The sequence below is a fragment of the Trichosurus vulpecula genome (assembly GCF_011100635.1).
Source record: "Trichosurus vulpecula isolate mTriVul1 chromosome X unlocalized genomic scaffold, mTriVul1.pri SUPER_X_unloc_1, whole genome shotgun sequence".
Lineage (NCBI taxonomy): Eukaryota > Metazoa > Chordata > Mammalia > Diprotodontia > Phalangeridae > Trichosurus > Trichosurus vulpecula.
Window position 1 is genome coordinate 7,403,853 of NW_023494377.1, and position 6,584 is coordinate 7,410,436.

The 6,584-nt window shown below is 38.8% G+C and overlaps 1 pseudogene; it reads right to left on the reverse strand.

The window, feature by feature from the left end:
• Positions 1-4,466: 4,466 nt before the first annotated feature.
• On the reverse strand, positions 4,467-5,091 carry LOC118832999 (annotated as a pseudogene).
• Positions 5,092-6,584: the final 1,493 nt, after the last annotated feature.

A 6,584-nucleotide genomic window follows, 5' to 3' on the forward strand; every position in this document is an offset into this window, starting at 1 on the left:
TGCCAGTAAAATAGTATTTTCACCACATCTTTAAGGTTTTATGGTTAAGGATGTGAGATCTTTTCTTTTTTCCATCACCAATACATACTAAACTTTGAATTATGATTTATTTATTTTTTAAGGGGTTAACAATCTCAGTTTAATCAAACACACATATACTTTATATCAATCACTTAGTTCGGAGGGAAAAGATCAGCACCCTGAACTTCAGAGCAAATACAAATATATTACAGACATCAACAGACAGACCTTGCCGAATTATGATTTATTTTTTAACACATTAGAAAAATCTACTTTAGACTTATTTTATAAACTACCTACAATAGGTTAATATTTGAGTCAATGAATATTTGAGAATAAATCCTTGTCATTTATGACATTTTTCATTCTAAGGCCCATTCATTATCAATCATTTCTGTTCTCAGAGATCACCTAGGAATCCAACCTGGTGATTTTCAGGACATTCCAAGATCTGCCCTCTGGAGCCTCAGGGCACTCTCTGCTCTGATATCACTTCTTCAAAGTGCTCTCCCACCTCCTTCCTTCTCTTCACCATGGCTACACCATGCTATGTTCTAAAACACTCCCGTTTCTGACAGTTTCCATTCTTAGCCCCTGACCATCTCCCATTCTTCCTCTTCTACTGTTTTCCTACATTGATGTTAGAGATTCTAAATCTGAAAACCTCAGAATTTGGAATTCAAAGTTTCCCTGAAGCCCAGACAGTCTGAGTTCCAGTTATCTTCCATGATCACATATTCTGGCTTCACTTTCCACTCCCCATTGGCACATTCAGAGACAGGAGTCAGCTCCTAGCTCAGACATTCTGGATCTCTGCTCTCAGATGAGAGCAGATCCTATATTCCCACATGAAGGGGTACCTGGAAGCCTACACCTTTATCATTCTAGGGACCATGGAGGAGATGCTGTTTTTTATTTTAAAGCTATATCATGATAACTTTTTACAAGTTCTTATTTTTAATATTATTCATTGATTTATTATTATGACCAAATTTGGTCTTATTAATACGATGACTTTGAAATAGAAGTTTTCTTCCTGAAAAGCTCTCTATTTTGATCATCTGGTCCAAAATATGTCAATATTCATTTTTATTAATAGTGATATAAAAAAAAGTCTTTACAAAGGAGATACATACACGCAACTTCATTTGCTATGGTGTGCAGGTGTTGTGGTTTTGTGGTATTTTTTTTAGCTAGAAGAAAAATTGGCAGTAATCTCACCAAACCATTTTGGAAGTGTGGTTGAAGATAGGGATTTTTTGCTTTTTGTTTCTTTGTTTGTGTTTCTTATCCAGCATTGATGCCCACAAAAATTATATTGTAATAAGTAAATGATTTTCTCCCATATATGTGTGTGTGTGTGTGTGTGTGTGTGTGTGTGTGTGTGTGTGTGTGTATAATCAATAGAAATCCTCATGAGTTGTGAGGTTTTCCACTCTGCGTCCTCTTCCCCAGCACATGATTTCTCCGAACCCTTCCACCTATATCATATTCTGTATTCCAGGACACTGAATGATCTGACCTTTGCTACCTAAGGGTTCTCTTTGCTCTAAGGTCCCCTCTTCCCTCACAATCCTGGTATAGCAGATTTTACAGTCTCAGCCAGCTGATGACCCTGAATTCCAAAATTCCTTCAAGGTCATACATTCTATGTTTCATGAGCCATCCCTCATCTGATGGTAGTTCTTAGCTTTTTGCTTAAAATCTTGACATTCAGAGGCTGGGATTATCCCCCAGTTAGGAAAATGTTTCATCTCAACCCCAGGACCCCTCAACATATATCCTGGAAATGACTGGGAAGCCCCGATATTCAGTTTTCGAAGGGAACTAATATTTTGGATCCTAAGGCCATAACGTCCTATGATCTATAAGGATTTTCTTTATTTTTAAAAAATAATTATGACAATGCACATGCAACTTACCTGTATTCAAATTTCCAAAACTAACTCATGTCTCTTCTGAGTTCTTAACATTCTTAACTATCATGGTATTGCACAAACATAGCTTGCATTTCGTTTCCTTAGTGGTAATATACATAACTGTCTCGAACAAAGTAGGATCTACAGACAATTATGTTTGTTCTTGGGTCCAAGTATTTTCAGTTTTATGGTGTTTTTTTTGGTTTTCCAAATAATAGATAATACTTTCAACTCACTCTTTTAGCCATGCATTGTGAATGGGCGATTTGTTTCAATTCATCCATATGGTGGTATATAAATTCAATCAAGAGAAAAGATTGATTGCCTAGGCAAAGCCTCTCTCCTTTTCTTTGAAATTCTCTAGAAATGGATCATATTCTGGGTCACTATATATGTATATGTATATGTATAGGTATAGGTATATGTATATGCATGTATGCATATACATTTATATATGCATATGCACATATATGTGTATATATATCTATATCTATATCTTTGTCGTTTATAAAATTTTCCATTCTAATTCCTAAGTATTCTGGCTTCACAATCCATTCCTAATTGTTCCATTCAAAGGTGGGACTTAAGGCCCATACTGGGAAATAGTCTGTTCTAAGCTCTAGCCTACCACCAACTTGCCCGCTTTCAGGGTACCTGGAAACCCGGACATTCAGTTTTCTAAGGCCCTTGACGGATTAAAGATTCTCATATGTAAAGGAACACCCTCCCAAGATCAATTTGGATTTTTTTTGCTTGTTTCTTTTCTTTTTTTTTATTTGAACAATGCACTTGAGTCTTTCCCATAGACTGATTTCCACACAATAGTCTCCTTTTCTAAGTCTATGTTACATAACACTATGTTTTAATGGCCCAAACTATTGTATATTCAGTATGAATAATGCTACTACCAAGAGCTGTCTTCACCAATGAAGTAATTACAGAGGATTGCACTGGTTTGTCCTCTACAACTATTTGTTTTTTCATGTTTTGTGGGTTCTTTGGGTGGCTATAATATAGAGTATTTTCACAATACCCTTGTGGCTCTGTGATTAAGGAGGTCAGATCTGTTTACTTTTGGCATCACCAATACATTCTCCAAATGAAATTCAAATTTATATTTGATCTTATCAGAGTAATCTACCTTGTTCTTGTTTTTTCAGTGACTTTCAACAGATCAATATTGGGCCAAGTAAGAAAATATATGAGAATGTATCTTTGGCATTTGTGACATTTTCCATAGGCCCATTCAGAGCTCATCATTACTGTTCTCAGAGATCACTTAGCAATCAAACATGATTTTCAGGACATTCAAAGATGTACCCTTTGGCGCTCTCTATATTGAACATCTGCTTTTTTCCCTAAAATTTCTGAAGATTGATTTTTATCAAAAGTCATAAAAATAGCAATTTTTACCAATTGAAGAAATACATACAACTATACTTTTTTGCTGTCCAGGTTTTATTGGATTTAAGGTTTTTTTTTTCCTAAGCAAAAAAGTACACAGTAATCTCACCAAAAACTTTTGGCACTTTATTTCAATGTGTTTGGGTTTCTTGTTTAAGATTTAATTTTTTTTTGCTTTTTGTTTCATTAAGCATCACCAATGCATAATATAATTTATATTGGCATTCATATTTTAATTTTTTATTTTATTTTTTTAAATGGGACTTATTGTACATTGTACAAACCATATCTACTGATGGAATAAATAAGTGAAAAAAACCATACCTCTGTACAACACAGCAGAAAAAATAAATCATGAGAAGGGGGGAAAAATGAACAAAATAACCCCATTAGGTATTGAAAAAAAATTCTTTACACCTTCCAACAGGTCCTTAGAGATAGCAAACATTCCAAACCATTACACTTTTGTGAAAGGAGGTCACCATCCAGAAAAGAGAGACCCTAACTGCCCTGAGGGTTTCATGAAGTGCCAGCACTATTTGGAATGTGTCACTGCAATGTTTCCCTGGCACAAAATAGGCCCCCACCCAAAGGAACAAGTTAAAGTTCATCCTGGGAGGGGAAGGGGCTAGTTTGGCCAAGTGTTCTGTCTCTGCGGAAGGCCTTTGGGTCTATCTCCCTGCCCTCAACTCAAGCCGCAGGCTCCTTTATGATGGGTGGTGGCGATGGCCATAGTGGTGATGGGGTGGCATGATTGGTGAGGACCGTGAGCTCTGCCCAGGAAGAACATCTGGATATTTGCACTATTTCTAAAATGTGGTCAGTAAAAGAACTTTTGGTCACCGTCAAGCCCAGGGCAGGCCAGCCTGTGTTTGCCAATATCTTTCAGGGCGCCCTTCTGACTGCTGGCGTCCGACCAGACCCCCTTTCACGCCGAGCATGGCAGCGGATCCATTCCTATTTTTAGGCCCTTCAGAGAAAGACTAGCGATGGTCTCAGTGTTTCATCCTCGATCCATCGGTTGAGTCCAAGAGGGGATGATGCTGAAGAGATGTGAACACCCAAATGAACTTTGTGGCCTTTCTTTGGTAGAAACGGGATGGGAAAAATCGACTTTCGCATCTAAATCTTGTTGGAGTTTTGGTGGGAAGCCTCTAGTTTCATCTTTTTAGGAGGTGGTGCTCCTTCCAAATCCTGAGAGTTATTTGGGCTTCTATGGTTATGTCGTTGTCCCTAGAAGTTTGCATTTAGACTTTCTCTGAACTGTTCATTGAATTTTCCATCAAGAACTGTGAATTCTGCTCATCAGAAATCTTCTGATCCCACTTTCTCCTTAGACTCTCTGTGACCCTTGTTGGACTTTGCTTTAGGGCCGTCCCCTTGTGCTGCCAAGTTTGGTTCTGGCATGGGCTAGAGTTGCTGCTATTCTGCTTAATTGGTGACGCATGGGCTATGGAGCTCTGGTTGCTGTTGTCATCGTGCATGTCCATCATCCCTGGGGATGAACTGTTCTCTGGGCTGGTCACCTTGGACCCATACTTCTCATATTTACCCTTCTTCTTGCTTTTATTTCTGTCATCTATCTTTGGCTCTGTAATGGGACCCACTTATAGATCCGTAGAGATGCGTTGCCTACAGCCACCCATTTCTTGTCCTATTTATGCACTTTCTCAACGGCCACCATGACCCTCTTGATATCATTTTTGGCTTGGCTCCTGGTCTCGGCTCGAACCTACTGGCCTTACATGGTGCTAGCTAGGGGAGGGAGGCTGCTGGAGCATGCCCTGGCCTTTCTTGCTTTCCCCTCCTCAGCCATGCACTCACTTGCATGCACATACACACACACATGCATCCACAAACTCACACACTGGAACACATTCACATGTACACACACTCGCATACACTATAATTTATATTGGAATAGACAAATGATCTCACACAAAAAGTCTGCCTTCTTTTTAAAGAATTAATAAGAATTTCTAATATTTGGGCCCACTAAGAAAATTTGTTGCTGTTCAGTCATTCAGTTGTGTCCAACTCATTGTGACCCCTGGACCATAACAGGCCAGGTTGTTCCCTTACATCTTCTTACTCTTTCTCAAAGTCTGTCCAAGTTATGTTCTTTGTTTCCATCACACTATCTATTCATCTCTTCCTCTGCCATCTACTTTTGCTTTTGCCTTCAATTTATCCCAATATCAGGGTCTTTTCCAATGAGGCCCATTTTCTCATTATGTAGTCACATATTGAAGTTTCGATTTCAGTATTTGACCTTCCAGTGAATAGGCTGAATTAATTTCTTTCAGTATTGACTGATTGGATATGCTTCCTGTCCAACAGACTCAGAACAGATATGAAAATGAATCCTTTGCATAGGTGAGATTTTCCACTCTCAGGCCCATTCCAGAGCAGAAGATCGATCTTCTTAGAACCCTCCCAGCTATCACATACAGTGCTTTCTAGGACACTCCAAATTCTGACCTTTTGTTTTCTAAGGGATCTCCTCACTTTCTGATATCCCTCCTTCTCAATGTTCTCCTTCCTGTCTCATCCTCTCCTCCATGGTTCCTCCAAGTTCTGTCCTTCTGTGTGCTCAAATCCCACTGCTTCTGACCATTTCCTTTATCAGCCCCAGAACAACTCCTTGTCTCTCTCTCAAATCTAGTATGTCTTAACACTGACTTTCTGGCTATTATACCTCCTCTGCCTCAAAATTCTGGATTCAATATTTCATTCTAGCTCAGATATTCTAAGTTTTTCATCTCTTCTCTGATATGATTCTTTGGCTTTACTTTCCACTCAAAATCAGGACACCAGAAGGAGTCGATTTTGGATTTGAACTCCTGTCCTCCTCACTCCATGGGATGTGCTCTATCTACTGTGCCACCTAGCTGCCCCACATCTCCAAATTTCTGTATTCTAGTGACTCTAAATACTGACATCCCAAATTTTACAGCTTAAAAAGGCCCCAGATTCTGGATTAGAAATGTCCATCTGTGTCAGGTGTTCTAAATGTCCTTGCCAATCACATATTCTGGCTTCAGTTTCCCCTCCATATTGGTCCATTCAGAGGCAGGATTTAACTCCTAGTTCAGACCCATGTTACCAATAAACATTGCCACATGAAGCATAACTGGAACCCTCATCTTTAGTGATGAAGTTACCATCCAAGACATGGCAATTTTGGTTCCAAAGCCATATTATGCCAAATTGAATCAAAGTATTCTTTTTATTTCATAG